Consider the following 17528-nt stretch of genomic DNA (forward strand, 5'->3'; position numbering starts at 1 on the left):
GGCCCACAAGCCTATGGACTGCTAATTAAATCATAAATGAGGATTTGGGGGGGTGGGGGGTGAAGGAAGGCAAAGATTTTCTCAGAAAACAAATTATGGATCCGATTTATACGTCTGGACGTGGCACTTCAGCCAGAGACACGAAGTCCCAATGGATCTCTTTTTGGGGGAATCAAGTTTCCAATAATTCTCGTTTTCCAGCTCCGCGTATTGAAAAAAATCCGTCCATTTAAGGGTATAAAATGCAAATTGTCTCGGCTGGTGTCTGTGTCTCAAAAACGCATCGAAGATGTTTTGTCTGCGTTTGGGGGTGGGAGGGGAAAGTTTTTCATCTTTTTTACCTTTTTAGAAGGATTTTGTTCTTTCTGGCACCTGCCCATTCTCCTTTGCAATTTTTCCACAGATGCTTTTGAGTTGTCTCTGATGGGATATGAAGGGATTATGGTGATTAATATTATGGTTCATCACACAGTCAGCCAGATGTTCAGAACTGGATCTGGCATTTTTTTAAATCCATCTATTGAGTCCTTCCCAAGGACTTGGGATATGCATTGTTATTCGAGAGTATTAAAAGTATTATTGTGGGATGCAAAGCATTATTGTCACTACGATGGAAAAACATTCAACCCAACTCCTTAAAGTAAATTTCTACACAGTGGGGAAATCCAAATTTTTTTACTACCGGTTCTGTGGGTGTGGCTTGGTGGGCGTGGTGTGGCTTGGTGGGCGTGGCTTGTTGGCCTCATGTCACCTTTACATGTGACCTGAGCCTTGGTGGTGCAGCGGACTAAGTGCTGTTATGTAGCACTTAGCTGCCAGCTGCCTGCAATTAGTGCGAGTTCAAATCTTACCAGGCTCAAGGTTGACTCAGCCTTCCATCCTTCCGAGGTAGGTAAATTGAGGACCCGGATTGTGGGGGCAATAAGCTGACTTTGTAGAAACACGGCTTATGGGGGGGGGTCAAAAGCCCTAATAAGCAGGTATATACAAAAGAATGAAGGCTATTGCTATAAATGCTCTTCGGAGCAGGGCGGCATATAAATTGAACTAATAAATAAATAATAATAAATAAATGAGGCTCAACCATAGATAGCTGAACAGGCTGCTTCACGCCTTGCAATTAAGCCAGGATAGAGAAACCAGGATTGCTGAAAATCTGGCTATTTTCAAGGTGTTGAATCCATGAATGCCACAGTGTCCACACCAGTGGTGAAATCCATTTAACAAAGACTTTCTCTCTGTTAGACTACACATACCTAGTTCCCACAATCTCCAGGATCTCACAGATAGGTTCACCCAACTAGCTAGTTCCTTGATTTCGAGGGTCACAAAACACCATACACACACAACTAATCAAACAGGGTTTGCAAATGTGAAGCAGCCAAAAAGCTTCAAAGCTCATTGTCCAGTCTCTTCTTGGAAACCTCCAGTGTTGAACCAGCCACAACGCCTGGTGGCAAGCTGTTCCACTGGTGAATTGTTCTCCCGGCCAGGAAATTTCTGGTTGCTTCTCTCCTTGATTAATTTCCATCCATTGCTTCTTGCCCTGCCTTCAGGTGCTTTGGAGAATAGGCAGCCCCTCAAATATTGGAAGACTTCCATCATGTCACCCCGAGTTCTTCTTTGTGGCAGCCTCTGTAATAATAATAATAATAATAATAATAATAATAATAATAATAATAATAATAATAATAATATTGTGACAGGCACTTGGTCCACAACACACCTGACATAACAAGAGTTGAAAAGAAAAAAGTATGGTTCATTGACATTGCAATACCTGGTGATGCACGGATTGAAGATAAGCAGCAAGAAAAAATCACAAAGTACCGGGACTTACAAATTGAAGTTGAGCGACTGTGGAAAAAGAAATCGTGTGTTGTCCCGATTGTAATTGGAGCCCTCAGAGCAATACCCAAAGGGCTACCCCACTATTTAGAAATTCTAAATTTGCCGGACTTGAACATTTTGACTCTACAAAAAACCACCTTACTCGGAACAGCTTACATCCTCCGACGATACCTTAGCAGTTCCTAGGTCCTTGGTTAGGACTCGAGCTGCTGAGCTATTAACCAGCCTCAAAGGCTGTGAATCTCACTAAAGATTAAATAATAATAATAATAATAATAATAACAACAACAACAACAACAACAACAACAACAACAATAATAATAATAATAATAATAATAATAATAATAATAATAATAATAATAATTTTATCTCTATACCGCCCTTCTCCCGAAGGACTCAGGGCGGTGTACAGCCTATTTAAAAGCACAAGACAAAACAACGGTTAAAAATTTAAAATGATTAAATAGATTTGGCTCAATTTAAAACCCCAGAAATTTAAAATACCCCAATTTAAAATTATTATGTTTCAAATATTGGAAGACTTCTATCATGTCACCCCGAGTCCTTTTTTGTGGCAGCCCCTCAAAACATTGGAAGACTTTAACATGCCACCCCGAGTCCTTTTTTGTGGCAGCCCCTCAAATATTGGAAGACTTCTATCATGTCACCCCGAGTCCTTCTCTGTGGCAGCCCCTCAAAACATTGGAAGACTTCTCTCATGTCACCCCGAGTCCTTCTCTGTGGCAGCCCCTCAAAACATTGGAAGACTTCTCTCATGTCACCCCGAGTCCTTCTCTGTGGCAGCCCCTCAAAACATTGGAAGACTTCTCTCATGTCACCCCGAGTCCTTCTCTGTGGCAGCCCCTCAAAATATTGGAAGACTTTAACATGTCACCCCGAGTCCTTTTTTGTGGCAGCCCCTCAAAATATTGGAAGGCTGCTGTATCTCTTGCCGTGAGAAGCTCGTTTCGGCACCTGACTTCTTCCCCAATCCAAGGTGTGGAATGTGGTGGAGCTGAGAGGCGCCACTACGCTCCATCCATCCATCACCCGGGGAACCTGGTCTCGCTCACGGCCCGCCGGCAGCCGCTGACAGGCCTGGCTCTGAGGGGAAGGTGGATACCAGGCAGATCCACCTCGTTGGGGCAGGGCCGGGTCTGCGCTCGGAAAGAAACAACCCACCCACGGAGAGAGACTGGGCGCCCCCGGGCCAGGTTGGACGATCTGGAGGCAGATAAAAGTGAAATGAAGTGGGTGTGTTTGCACAAGGCTGCTCCGGACGCTGCAGGGCAGCTCAGCAAGTGTCACGCACAACCGTGGGGCTCCCCGACAATTAGAAACCACAAGTGACGCACGATCCTGTTGGTTTCTGAGGGGAAGTGGGGGAGGGGAGAGGAAGGTAAGGTCTGGATATATCCTGTGACTGTGGGGTTGTTGTTGTTGTTTTAGACTGTTTGAGGCTTCCTTTATTATTTTTATAAATGACTCGAGGCAGTGAGCCTCGTTAATGTTCCTTCTTCCTCTGAGTTTTCCTCAAAACAACAACCTTGTGAGGTGGGATGCGCTGAGAGAGAGAGAGAGAGGAACTGGTCCAGCTGGCTTTTGTACCTAAGGCGGGACTAGAATTCACAGCCTCTTGGTGATTGGCCCAAAGTGACCCAACTGGCTCTCAGGCCTAAGGTAGGACTAGAACTCCCAGTCTCTGGTGATTGGCCCAAAGTCACCCAACAGGCTCTTGGGCCTAAGGTGGGACTAGAACTCCCAGTCTCTGGTGATTGGCCCAAAGTCACCCAAATTAGCTTTCTTGTCTAAGGTAGGACTAGAACTCCCAGTCTTCTAGTGATTGGCTCAAAGTCACCCAACTGGTTCTCAGGCCTAAGGTGGGACTAGAACTCCCAGTCTCTGGTGATTGGCCCAAAGTCCCCCAACTGGCTCTCAGGCCTAAGGTAGGACTAGAACTCCCAGTCTCTGGTGATTGGCCCAAAGTCACCCAACTGGCTCTCAGGCCTAAGGTAGGACTAGAACTCCCAGTCTCTGGCGATTGGCCCAAAGTCACCCAAATTAGCTTTCTTGTCTAAGGTGGGACTGGAACTCCCAGTCTTCTGGTGATTGGCTCAATTTAAAACCCCAGAAATTTAAAATACCCCAATTTAAAATTATTATGTTTCAAATATTGGAAGACTTCTATCATGTCACCCCGAGTCCTTTTTTGTGGCAGCCCCTCAAAACATTGGAAGACTTTAACATGCCACCCCGAGTCCTTTTTTGTGGCAGCCCCTCAAATATTGGAAGACTTCTATCATGTCACCCCGAGTCCTTCTCTGTGGCAGCCCCTCAAAACATTGGAAGACTTCTCTCATGTCACCCCGAGTCCTTCTCTGTGGCAGCCCCTCAAAACATTGGAAGACTTCTCTCATGTCACCCCGAGTCCTTCTCTGTGGCAGCCCCTCAAAACATTGGAAGACTTCTCTCATGTCACCCCGAGTCCTTCTCTGTGGCAGCCCCTCAAAATATTGGAAGACTTTAACATGTCACCCCGAGTCCTTTTTTGTGGCAGCCCCTCAAAATATTGGAAGGCTGCTGTATCTCTTGCCGTGAGAAGCTCGTTTCGGCACCTGACTTCTTCCCCAATCCAAGGTGTGGAATGTGGTGGAGCTGAGAGGCGCCACTACGCTCCATCCATCCATCACCCGGGGAACCTGGTCTCGCTCACGGCCCGCCGGCAGCCGCTGACAGGCCTGGCTCTGAGGGGAAGGTGGATACCAGGCAGATCCACCTTGTTGGGGCAGGGCCGGGTCTGCGCTCGGAAAGAAACAACCCACCCACGGAGAGAGACTGGGCGCCCCCGGGCCAGGTTGGACGATCTGGAGGCAGATAAAAGTGAAATGAAGTGGGTGTGTTTGCACAAGGCTGCTCCGGACGCTGCAGGGCAGCTCAGCAAGTGTCACGCACAACCGTGGGGCTCCCCGACAATTAGAAACCACAAGTGACGCACGATCCTGTTGGTTTCTGAGGGGAAGTGGGGGAGGGGAGAGGAAGGTAAGGTCTGGATATATCCTGTGACTGTGGGGTTGTTGTTGTTGTTGTTTTTAAGACTGTTTGAGGCTTCCTTTATTATTTTTATAAATGACTCGAGGCAGTGAGCCTCGTTAATGTTCCTTCTTCCTCTGAGTTTTCCTCAAAACAACAACCTTGTGAGGTGGGATGCGCTGAGAGAGAGAGAGAGAGGAACTGGTCCAGCTGGCTTTTGTACCTAAGGCGGGACTAGAATTCACAGCCTCTTGGTGATTGGCCCAAAGTCCCCCAACTGGCTCTCGGGCATAAGGTAGGACTAGAACTCCCAGTCTCTGGTGATTGGCCCAAAGTCACCCAAATTAGCTTTCTTGTCTAAGGTAGGACTAGAACTCCCAGTCTTCTAGTGATTGGCTCAAAGTCACCCAACTGGTTCTCGGGCCTAAGGTGGGACTAGAACTCCCAGTCTCCTGGTGTTTGGCCCAAAGTTACCTAGCTGGTTTTTGTATCTAAGGCAGGACTAGAACTCCCAGTCTCCTGGTGATTGGCCCAAAGTCACCCAACTGGCTCTCGGGCCTAAGGTAGGACTAGAACTCCCAGTCTCTGGTGATTGGCCCAAAGTCACCCAACTGGCTCTCGGGCCTAAGGTGGGACTAGAACTCCCAGTCTCTGGTGATTGGCCCAAAGTCACCCAACTGGCTCTCGGGCCTAAGGTGGGACTAGAACTCCCAGTCTCCTGGTGTTTGGCCCAAAGTTACCTAGCTGGTTTTTGTATCTAAGGAGAAACTAGAACTCACAATCTCCTGCTGATTGGTCCAAAGTCACCCAACTGGCTCTCATGCCTAAGGCGGGGCTAGAACTCACCGTTTCCTGCTGATAGGCCCAAAGTCAGCCAATCAGGTTTCCATGCCTAAAATGGAACTAGAACTCACCATCTCCTTGTTTATAGCTTTCGGTGCTTTAACCCCTGGACCCAACAGCCTCAGTCGGACTTATTGGGAAAATTGATTAGCCCTTTTGGGGTCCCTGACTAGCAAACATGGATAATTTGGGGTCTTTCTTCCACCCTCGTCCCCCCAGGTTCTGTTGTTGGCTGTTTTGACTTGGTGCCTTATGGGCACACACATCGGACTACAACTCCCATCTTCTTCCACGTAAAAGATCAGCAGGGCAGCTGAGTCAGAGAAGGAGAACCTGGCAGAAGGTGCAAACTGACGTTACATCCAGAAGGTACTTCCTAATATTTTCCCTGAATCCTGTTTTCTTTATCCTACACACACATACACACAAAAACAACACAGCGTAGAAAATACAGGATGCACAAACCGGCCTATTGCACAAACTTAACACAACTGCAGGTTGCATTTTCTGAAAACGGGCCTCCTTCCAGGTCCTTCCTTTCATTCACGCACGCCCTGTGGTTTTGGGGTGACCCTGGATGGCTCTTCCTGGTGGCCCTACCCAACCCTGGGTCCAGCGTGGTCAAAAAAGTCAAAATGGCCACCAGCCCCGTGCAGTGGAAGCTCTGCCACCAGTAGGAGGGGGGAAAAAAATAAAAAACAGGGAGAATTCAGATCGAACCATAGGGGCCTCTACCTTAGCCTTTCTGATCGTGCACTGCAAAAACAGTTTCAAGGTGCTAGTCCCTGGTTTTGTGGCTGGGGTGACCAAAATAGAACAGGGCCCTGAGCGTGCGTGAAACCTCCAATTCAGCTACTGACACTGTAGAAATGGAGGAGGAGGAAAACTTGTGCGGAGAAAATGGTGCCCAGGGAAGGGAATTTCTTATAAAGAACCCGCTAGGGCAGTGTTTCTCAACCTTGGCCGCTGGACGATGTGTGGACTTCAACTCCCAGAATTCCCCAGCCAGCTCTGCAGGGAATTCTGGGAGTTGAAGTCCACACATCATCCAGCGGCCAAGGTTGAGAAACACTGAGCTAGGGATTGGCATGCCCCCCTCCCCAGATGTACAAGTGGGCCTCTGCCCAAATATCAGGCATTCCTTTCCTGGGCAGGAACGGACAAAGGATCTGGCATTTACATACCTTCCCAGGTATACACGTAGTCCTCGCCTTACGACCCCAATGGTGCCCCAAACTCCCCTTGCTGAACGAGACAGCTGTTAAACAAGTCTTGCCCCATTTTATGACCTTGACGCAGTTGTTAAGTGAATCGCTGCCGTTGTTAAGTGAGTAACACGGTTGTTAAGTGAATCTGGCTTCCCCGTTGACTTGGCTTGTCAGAAGGTCGCAAAAGGGAATCGATCACGTGATCCTGGCAACCGTCATAAATAGGAGCCAGTTGCCAAGCGTCTGAATTTTGTTGTTGTGACCATGGGGGTGGGGCCTGCTTCAATGGTCATAAGTCTGGAAAAACCGTCATAAGGCATTTCCAGTGCTGATGTCTCTTCGAACGGTCGCTAAATGAAACAGTGATAAGTCGAGGACTGCCTGAAGCAGGTTGGGAGATGGGATGGGGGGGGCGGGGGAATGGGGAAAGGAAGAAATGGCAGTTTCGATTTTGAGGAAACAAAGGAGAAAAGCAGGGCTGCAGAAGAGCTAGAGAAGAAAAGAGACAAAGACATTGTGTTAAAAAAATAAAATAAAATAAAAAAGCAGAGCTGTTAAGGAATTAGGGGATCAGAACCTGGGAAAATCCAGGCCGGTGAGTGTAAGATCCTAAGCATTTTTGAAATTCCAGTTGAAGACTCACCAGTTTATTCATCTCCGGGATTATTCAAATCCCGACGGCTTTGTGGAATTATTAGACCGTGTTTCAGCAATTCCACAATGCAAAAGGTGTCAATTATGGTTTATAAACCACCATGGATGGATTTAGCCATTGCGCAAGATTCGTTAGCGACTCACTCAGATGGTGGCTTAGCACAAGGCAGGTAACTTGAGGGAAGGAGGTGGGTCGAGGGGGAGCTGAGGGTCATTTGGGGACTTTTGAAATTGGGAGGAACACGGGGGGGTGTTGAGAATGGAGGTAAAAATATTGATCTCGCCTGTAAAAATCAAGTTATAACCACGCAGGGGTTCTCAAACTTGGCAACTTTAAGATGGGTGGACTTCAATGCCCAGAATTCCCCAGCCAGCATGCTTTCAATTGGCTGGACTTCAACTCCCAGAATTCCCCACCTAGTGTGATTTAAGAGGGGTGCACTTCAATGCCCAGAATCCCCCAGCCAGCACGCTTAAAATTGGGTGGACTTCAACTCCCAGAATTCCCCAGCCAGCATGCTTTAAATTGGGTGGACTTCAACTCCCAGAATTCCCCACCTAGTGTGATTTAAGATGGGTGGACTTCAATGCCCAGAATTCCCCAGCCAGCATGCTTTAAATTGGGTGGACTTCAACTCCCAGAATTCCCCAGCCAGCATGCTTTCAATTGGGTGGACTTCAACTCCCAGAATTCCCCACCTAGTGTGATTTAAGAGGGGTGGACTTCAATGCCCAGAATTCCCCAGCCAGCAGGTTTATTAGACTTGGTGCCAACACGGAGAGAGCCCCATTTTTTTCACAGTCCAGATGGCAAATCAATTCTTTTGAAGCCTCCAAACCAGTCTGGAAAATGAAATTATTATTATCTGATACCGGAGGTATCTGCAGGGGGCGGTCAAAAAAGTCAAAATGGCGTCAGCTACAGTGCGCTCCAAATTCCGCCCTTTTTTTGTTTTTTTTTAACATGCCCTGTTCTTAAAATAGGATTTAAATAAAACCTCTCCCAGCCCTGCTCCTACCACTTCCCTCACCAGAAGCAAACATTTCAGCCTGCCAAGAGGGCTGGGTGGGAAGGGACGGGATAAAAGGTATTTTAACCCCGCTTTGACTTTTCAATGATTAATGAATTATTTTTTTTTAAATGTGTAATTGTTGAGAATTATTTTAGGGATGTTGTCAGTTGCCTGGAGCCTTGATTTGGCAAGCCCAAAGGCAGGTTACGAATGACTGTAATAAAGAAATATTTTTTTAAAAAAAATAAAGTAATAGGAAAGGAAGTGAAAGAAGAGACAATGGATAACTGTGTAAGCTTCTAAATTTCAGCCCTGCTGTGTTTCAACATGCATTTTTCCTACAACCGAGAAAATTCTTTTCTTCTATGCGCACATGCATCCTCTAACAGTGATAGCATTTCTATGGAATACTCCACATGTTCAAAACTTTCCACTTAATATTACAGGTAGTCCTCGTCTTACGACCACAAGAGGTGGGTGGGGAGAGAACCAGAATTTCTGTTGCAAAGCAAGACAGCTGTTAAGTGAATTGTGCCCGATTTTAAGATGGCCTCTTTTTGCTCCAGTTGTTTAGCAAATTGCCCCAGCAGTTAAGTTCATCATGCGGTCGTTAAGTGAATAAGCTTCCCCACCCACCCCAATTGACTTTGCTTGTTGCGTGGGAAGGTCGCAATTGGCAATCACGTCACTCCGGAACGCTGCAACCGTCGTAAAAAACATGCTGGTTGCCAAGTGCCTGAACTTTGAATTTTGATCATGTGACGGTCACAAGTCTGAGGACCGGCTGTCCCTTTTTTTTCAGCGCCGTTGTAACTTCAACAAATGGTTGTAAGTCGAGGACTTTTTTCCCACAGGTAGTCCTCAACATACGACCACAATCGAGCCCAAAATTTCTGTCGCTGAGCGAATTTTGTTATTAAGTGAATTTTGCCTCATTTTTACAACCTTCCTCTTGCCACGGTTGTTAAGCGAATCACGACTGTTGTTAAAGTTAATAAAACGGTTGTTACGTGAATCTGGTTGCCAAGCGTCTGACTTTGGATCATGTGATCACAGGGAACGCTGCAACGTTAAGTCTGAAAAATGCTCATAAGTCACTTTTTTCGGCACCGTTGTAAGTTTGAACGGTCACTAAATGAGACGGTTGTAAGTCGAGGACTTTTCCAATTTGCAGCCTCCCTTTGAAGCAAAGGTTGGAAGAAAACTGACAGTGAGAACTGAACTTTGGTCTTCGCTTGCATAGATTTTTTTAAATCGATAGGATTTTTTTTTTTTAGGCAGAGACGCAATTAGGCAAAATTTAATAAAAGCTAGAATTTGATCCGTTCGACCTGAATGTTATTGTGAAAGAAACCTTGATCCATTTCCCAAAACATGCTTGACCTATGATCAAGCGGAGATAAAGCTTGCTTTATTGCTTTGGGCCGTGTGGATATTTCCCAAATTTCGGGTTTTTCTGACCACAAAGCTTTTCTCCCTAATCCGAATTGCAGGATGTTTGCATCCTCTCAGTTATTCAAATATTAGCAAAAAGCCTTACCTGGATTTAAGAGAAGGACTTGTTCAGTTTATTCATTGCCGGCTTCACGGAGCAGGTTGAACTATTCAACTTGGTTCAGTAAACCGGGATTTCTGGGGTTTTTTTTCTAATGCAGGGGTCTCCAACCTTGGCCCCTTTAAGCCTGGAGGACTTCAACTCCCAGAATTCCCCAGCCAGCTTTGCTGGAGGACTGGAGGACTTCAACTTTGCTGCAGTGGTGAAATCCATTTTTTTTTTTTACTACCGGTTCTGTGGACGTGGCGTGGCTTGGTGGGCGTGGCAGGGGAAGGATACTGCAAAATCTCCATCCCCACCCCACTCCAGGGGATGGATACTGCAAAATCCCCATTCCCACCCCACTGCAGGGGAAGGATACTGCAAAATCCCCATTCCCACCTCACTCCAAGGGAAGGATATTGCAAAATCTCCATTCCCACCCCACTCCAGGGGAAGGATACTGCAAAATCCCCATTCCCAACCCACTCCAGGGGAAGGATATTGCAAAATCCCCATTCCCACCCCACTCCAGGGGAAGGATACTGCAAAATCTCCATTCCCACCTCACTCCAAGGGAAGGATATTGCAAAATCCCCATTCCCACCCCACTCCACCGTGGAGCACCCATGATGTCTGGAGACAATCCATTCCACTGATTAATTGTTCTCAGTGTCAGAAAATTTCTCCTTAGTTCTAGGTTGCTTCTGTCCTTGAGTAGTGTCCATCCGTTGCTTCTTGTCCTGCTTTCTGGCGCTTTGGAGAAATAGGTTGACCCCCCTCTCTGGAGACCCTCCCTCTGCTTGCTATGGATGTCCTGGCAAAGGAGACCTCTGGAGAGCTGTTGAAGACACCGGCTTCGCTCCAGCAGCTTTTTCCTGGCCTCTCTATCTTCTTGGCCAAAGAGCGTGACCTTTTTTCCAGGTGTCACTGAGAAGGATCATGGCTAATCCCAATGGAAGATCACTGGAATGTGGGAAACGCAGACGGCGGCCAGCCGGGGAGGGAAGGGGACAAGCGCTGACCTGCAAACAGCAAGGGGAGGTCAGGGCTTAGCTGGGGGCGTCCCAGGAGGAGGCCTCTGTCTGTCTCCTGCATCAAGATAAGCCTTTCTCAACATTTTTACCTTTGGCCTTTCTTGCTGGGGAAACTAAATCCTCCCGGTGGGAGTGGGGAATCCAGAAAGAAGTGATACCCCCGTTTCCAGAAGACCCCGTCCCATTTCATCTGCCTAGGTAACAAAGTTGAGATGCCCTGCAAAATTGTCCCCAAGTTGTCCTGTTAGAGTCAGGTTTCCCAACCTTGGCAACTTTGAGATCTGGGGACTTCAACTCCCAGAATTCCTCAGCCATTATGCAATTTTCAGGTCTGGGGACTTAAACTCCCAGAATTCCCCAGCCATCATTCAACTTTCAGATCTGTAGACTTCAATTTGCAGAATTCCCCAGTCATCATTCAACTTTCAGATCTGGGGACTTCAACTCCCAGAATTCCCCAGTCATCATTCAACTTTCAGATCTGGGGACTTCAACTCCCAGAATTCCCCAGCCATCATTCAACTTTCAGTTCTGGGGACTTCAACTCCCAGAATTCCCCAGTCATCATTCAACTTTCAGGTCTGGGAACTTCAACTCCCAGAATTCCCCAGCCATCATTCAACTTTCAGTTCTGGGGACTTCAACTCCCAGAATTCCCCAGTCATCATTCAACTTTCAGTTCTGGGGACTTCAACTCCCAGAATTCCCCAGCCATCATTCAACTTTCAGTTCTGGGGACTTCAACTCCCAGAATTCCCCAGTCATCATGCAACTTTCAGGTCTGGGAACTTCAACTCCCAGAATTCCCCAGCCATCATTCAACTTTCAGTTCTGGGGACTTCAACTCCCAGAATTCCCCAGTCATCATTCAACTTTCAGATCTGGGGACTTCAACTCTCAGAATTCCCCCACATGCCATTTGTAACTAGCTTTTGATAAAGTTGTAAAAGTTTGCAAAAAGCGGGGTTTAAGGGCAAAACATCTTAAGAAAAAGCCGGCAGAGACCAGTCTCAATTTAGCCAGCATTTTTCAATGAGCTCTGTTTTGTGTCCCTATATCTCCATTTTGTGCCTCTATTAGCAGGGAAAGTGTCCAACCTTGGCAACTTTAAAACCCGTGGACTTCAACTCCCAGAATTCCCCAGCCAGCATGGAGGTTGCTTGTGGAGACAAGCATGGCTGGCTGGGGAATTCTGGGAGTTGAAGTCCACGGGTCTTAAAGTTGCCAAGGTTGGACGCACACACATCCCTGTTCTACAGTCAAATGTATTTTCAGCACCAATTCAAAAGTCTTCTTTGTCTCCTTCCCAGTCCAAAGCATCACACATCCAAAGCAACATGTCCAAGCAAGCAGTCCACTCAGAGGCCTTTTATCTCACAAATATGCCGTCATTTACAGAGAAAAGGCTCATGATAGGAATGGAATTTGACTTAAGGCAAACAAGGCCGCACTTGTTTTGGGCAAGGGTGTTTATGGAGGACAATGAAAAATAGGCAAGATGGCAGCCGGAGAATGTGGCCAAAACCTCTGCCGTACATCTGAATAAACAAGCGGATTTTGAGGGCACTGTTATGGCTGCCATTTTGAATAATCCACCATTTTGCCATAATCCGCTGATGCCCCTGGGGATGGGAGGTGACGAGAAAGATCCCAGGGCTACCAACCAGGTCTCCAACTCATGTCAGTTGGAGACATGAGAGAAATATCCAGGGAGAAAGCAAAGTATTTTTAATTTTGTAAGACGGGCGTTTCCCATCCTCAATAACTTTTAAGATGTGAGAACTTCAATTCCCAGAATTCCCTAGCCAGCATGCATGAACATGGGGGGATTCTGGGAGTTGGAGTCCACTCACTTTAAAGCAGGCTGGCTGGGCAGTGCGTTCTGGGAGTTGTAGTCCAACCATCTTAAAGCAGGCTGGCTAAGGGATTATGGGAATCCACCCAATTTAAAGTAGGCTGGTTGGGGGATTCTGGGAGTTGGAGTCCATATTAAAGCAGGCTGGCTGAGAGATTCTGGGAACTGAAGTCCACCAATCTTAAAGCTGTGACGGCTGAGAAATTTGGGGAGTTGTAAGCCTACCTATCTTAAGGGATTCTGGGAGTTGGAGTCCACCCTCTTAAAGCAGGCTGGCTGGGGAATTCTGGGAGCTGTAGTTTCAGTTTTCAGTTTCAGTTTATTTAAATTTATATACCGCCCTACTCCCGAAGGACTCAGGGCGGTGAACAGCCATAAATAAAACAAATATAATATAAAATTTAAAAAACAAGTTAAAAGACATATTAAATAGATTTGGCCCACTAATTAAAACACCCCTATTTATAAGAACAGATCCGAATTAAAATTCAGAGTCCACCCATCTTCATGCTTGCTGGCTTTAAAGGAATTGGGAATTGAAGTCCCCCCATTTAAAGTATGCTGGCTGGGAAATTCTGGGAGTTGTAGTCCACAAGTCTTAAAAGTTGCCAAGGTTGGGTTAGTGTGTCTATTGTGTCTTAAAGCAGACTAGCTGGAAGATTCTGGGAGTTAAGAGTCCTCATATCTTAAAAATTAACCAAGTTTGAAAAATACTATGTTAGAGGAAAGAATCATACGATGCTGTAAACATCCAAAACTTAAATCTCCCAACATTCCCCAGCCAACATGGATGAACCTCAATTTCCAGGATTTCCCCCTGGGGAATTCTGGGAGTTGAAGTCCATACATCTTAAAATTACCCAGGTAGAGAAAAACTGCTCTAGATTAAAAGAATGCTGCCCCCTCTTTTTCTTTCTTTCATAAGGAGCCATTTCCTGCTGGAATAGATGCTCAGGCAGGCATTTTGATCATCGATTCTTTTCAGGAAGGGGTTTTAATGCTTTGACGTTTGAAAGCCACAACACTGAAGGTCGGGGAGAAGAAGAGGTCAGCCGCAGGCTGGATGGTGCAAATGGACATATTGCAGTGAATGATGAAGCAATCAGAAGAATCGGAGATAAGAAGGCCTGGTCAAGCTAGAGCTGAGCTCAGCAGAATACAAGGAGCGATAACCCAGAGGGCCTCTGAGCAAGTGCCGAGTGCGTCCCTGGGAGTTTAACAGAACAGAGTTGGAAGGGACCTTGGAGGTCTTCTAGTCCAACCCCCTGCTCAAACAGGAGGACCTGCACCATTTCAGACAAATGATTGTCCATTCTCTTCTTAAAAACCTCCATTGTTGAAGCACTCACAACTTCTGGAGGCAAGTCATTCCACGGATTAATTGTTCTTACTCTCAGGAAATTTCTCCTCAGTTCTAGGTTGCTTCTCTTCTTGACTAGTTTCCATCCATTGCTTCTTGTTCAGGTGCTTTGGAGAAGAGCTTGACTCCCTCTTCTTTGGGGCAGCCCCTGAGATATTGGAACACTGCTATCATATCTCCCCTAGTCCTTCTTTTCATTCAACTAGGCATACCCAGTTCCTGCAACTGTTCTTATATATTTTAGCTTCCGGTCCCCTAATCATCTTCATTGCTCTTCTCTGAATTCTTTCCAGAGTCTCAACATCTTTTTTTTTTAATATTGTGGTGACCAAAACTGGATGCTGTATTCTAGGTGGGGTCCAGGGGTGAAATCCAGCAGGTTCTGACAGTTTCTGGAGAACCGGTAGTGGAAGTTTTGAGCAGTTTGGAGAACCGGCAAATACCACCTCTCTGGCTGGCCCCAGGAGTGGGGAGGGAATGGGGATTTTGCAGTATCCTTCCCCCAGGAGTGGGGAGGGAATGGGGATTTTGCAGTATCCTTCCTCCAGGAGTGGGGAGGGAATGGAGATTTTGCAGTATCCATCCCTACCACACCCACCAAGCCATGCCCACAGAATCAGAGGGCCTCTGAGCAAGTGCCGAGAGCATTCCCGGGAGAAGCCCCTAGAACAGGGGTGTCAAACTGGATTTCATGGAGTGTTGGATCAGCATTGTAGTTTTCCTCCGTGGACCGGCCTGGGGGTGGGGGGGGGGAAGGGGAGGAGGAGACGGGACAGTCGGATGCCCCCCTCGCAGCATTCTGCCGGCCAAACTGGGGTGCGGGGAGGGCAGCCCCCATGTGCCCTGTTTTTGGCCTGGATGGCCTCCTGCAGCACTCTGTCGGCCAAAACAGGCTGCACGGGGGTTGCCCAAGGGATTCCCCCCCCCATGCCCTGTTTTGGCTGGCAAGGTGCTGCAGGAGGCGGGGCTGCCCATGGCCCATTTTCGCTAGCAGAGGCACTACAGGCTGGTCCTTTGCTATTTTCAGTCTGGCCCCGCGGGCAGGATCTGGCCCCCGGGCCTTGAGTTTGACCCCCCCCCCCTGCCCTAGAATATTGAGGAAAGTGCATCTGGGTTTCTTTCCAGGAGCACCAGTGTTTTCCTAGCACTCGGAAACTGGTGAGGCAAGAGTTTTTATCTCCGTTTCCAACTGCTTCCCCCAACAAACTGAAATACATCCCCTTTAATCATTGTGTTCCATAATTTCCCCTTCCTCCGAATCAACAAAATACAGTTGGAGAGGTTCCAGAAGACGTGGTGTGCTGCTCACCCAGGCCTTAACCCCGTGTGCCCCCCGTGTGCAGGGCGGAGGCGGCCCCCAACCACCTCTGTCTTTCTCTTTGCGTGACTTCACATGATGGTGGCTGGCTTTCCTCCCCAGAAGTGAGAGGGGCTTCACTCCCCTCTTAGATGTATGTATCACCGTTTTAAGAATTTGGTTCTCTTTCTTCCTACATCCGCCAACTTGGCCAGCCTGCAGGTAGATAAAAATCTGCAAGGCTGTAGCGCCCAGCCCCTTGGAGGGATGCCAGGTGCCTTGGGCCAAGGGCCAAGGGAGGCCAACAGGATCAGCCAAAGGAGAGTAGCATTCCCCAGGCTGCATGCGTGGATTTTCAACTCCCAGGATTCCCCAGACAGGATGCAAGGACTTCAGTTCCCAGAATCCCGCAGGCTGCATGCATGGACTTCAACTCCCAGGATTCCCCAGACAGGATGCAAGGACTTCAGTTCCCAGAATCCCGCAGGCTGCATGCATGGACTTCAACTCCCAGGATTCCCCAGACAGGATGCATGGACTTCAGTTCCCAGGATCCCGCAGGCTGCATGCATGGACTTCAACTCCCAGGATTCCCCAGACAGGATGCAAGGACTTCAACTCCCAGGATTCCCCAGACAGGATGCATGGACTTCAGTTCCCAGGATTCCCCAGACAGGATGCATGGACTTCAGTTCCCAGAATCCCGCAGGCTGCATGCATGGACTTCAACTCCCAGGATTCCCCAGACAGGATGCAAGGACTTCAACTCCCAGGATTCCCCAGACAGGATGCATGGACTTCAGTTCCCAGAATCCCGCAGGCTGCATGCATGGACTTCAACTCCCAGGATTCCCCAGACAGGATGCAAGGACTTCAACTCCCAGGATTCCCCAGACAGGATGCATGGACTTCAGTTCCCAGGATCCCGCAGGCTGCATGCATGGACTTCAACTCCCAGGATTCCCCAGACAGGATGCATGGACTTCAGTTCCCAGGATCCCGCAGGCAGCATGCATGGACTTCAACTCCCAGGATTCCCCAGACAGGATGCATGGACTTCAACTCCCAGGATCCTGCAGGCTGCATGCATGGACTTCAACTCCCAGGATCCCGCAGGCAGCATGCATGGACTTCAACTCCCAGGATCCCGCAGGCAGCATGCATGGACTTCAATTCCCAGGATCCCGCAGGCTGCATGCATGGACTTCAATTCCCAGGATCCCGCAGGCTGCATGCATGGACTTCAGTTCCCAGGATTCCCCAGACAGGATGCATGCATGGACTTCAACTAGTAGGGGATTTAGGAGGCCGGAAGGGGGGATTGGAGCCTTGGAAAGCCAAGCTGGATTTGGCAGGCAACCAGGTTGCATGGCCTCACACAGCCCACTCAAGCAAATCTTTCTCAAACTTGGCAAACTTTAAGATGTGCGGCCTTCAACCTCCCAGAATTCTTGCTGGGAGGGGAATGTTGGGGGTCCAGGGATGTTAAAGTGGCACGATGGTGGGGAATTGCTGCACTATAGGATGCATTGTCTGGGGGTGCCACTGGGTTGATTTGGGGCGTGCATGCATGCATTGCAAAGCATGAAGCTGCACAATTTCAGTCTGTAGGCCGCTGCATGGTCTCCTGGATCTGAATACGTGCACAGCTTGATGGTACCTGGGTACAGGTACTTTAACCGTAATCCTGATATAAGCCGCCTTTTGCAAAGCATTTTTGAATGAAAGCAAAAAAGATATGAAAAGAAACCTCTTTGAAAGGACCTTGGTGCTCTCTGAGCTTGGTTGTTTTTTTGCAGATGTTTCATTACTCAAACTAGGTAACATCATCAGTGCTAGTGCCCTT

The 17528-nt window shown here is 47.8% G+C and overlaps 1 protein-coding gene across 1 annotated transcript in view; it reads left to right on the forward strand.

Annotated features, from left to right (window-relative positions):
- BCAM (basal cell adhesion molecule (Lutheran blood group)) overlaps nucleotides 1-17528 on the forward strand; it is a 95161-nt gene that overhangs the window by 9198 nt on the left and 68435 nt on the right. Inside the window, exon 2 of the mRNA XM_087876271.1 lies at nucleotides 5944-6093. The gene's annotated coding sequence lies outside the window, so the exon portion shown is untranslated. The remainder of the gene's footprint in view (nucleotides 1-5943; nucleotides 6094-17528) is intronic.

Source organism: Pantherophis guttatus, chromosome 10 (assembly GCF_059756535.1).
Source record: "Pantherophis guttatus breed Tessera chromosome 10, ASM5975653v1, whole genome shotgun sequence".
In the NCBI taxonomy this organism is placed as follows: Eukaryota; Metazoa; Chordata; class Lepidosauria; order Squamata; family Colubridae; genus Pantherophis; species Pantherophis guttatus.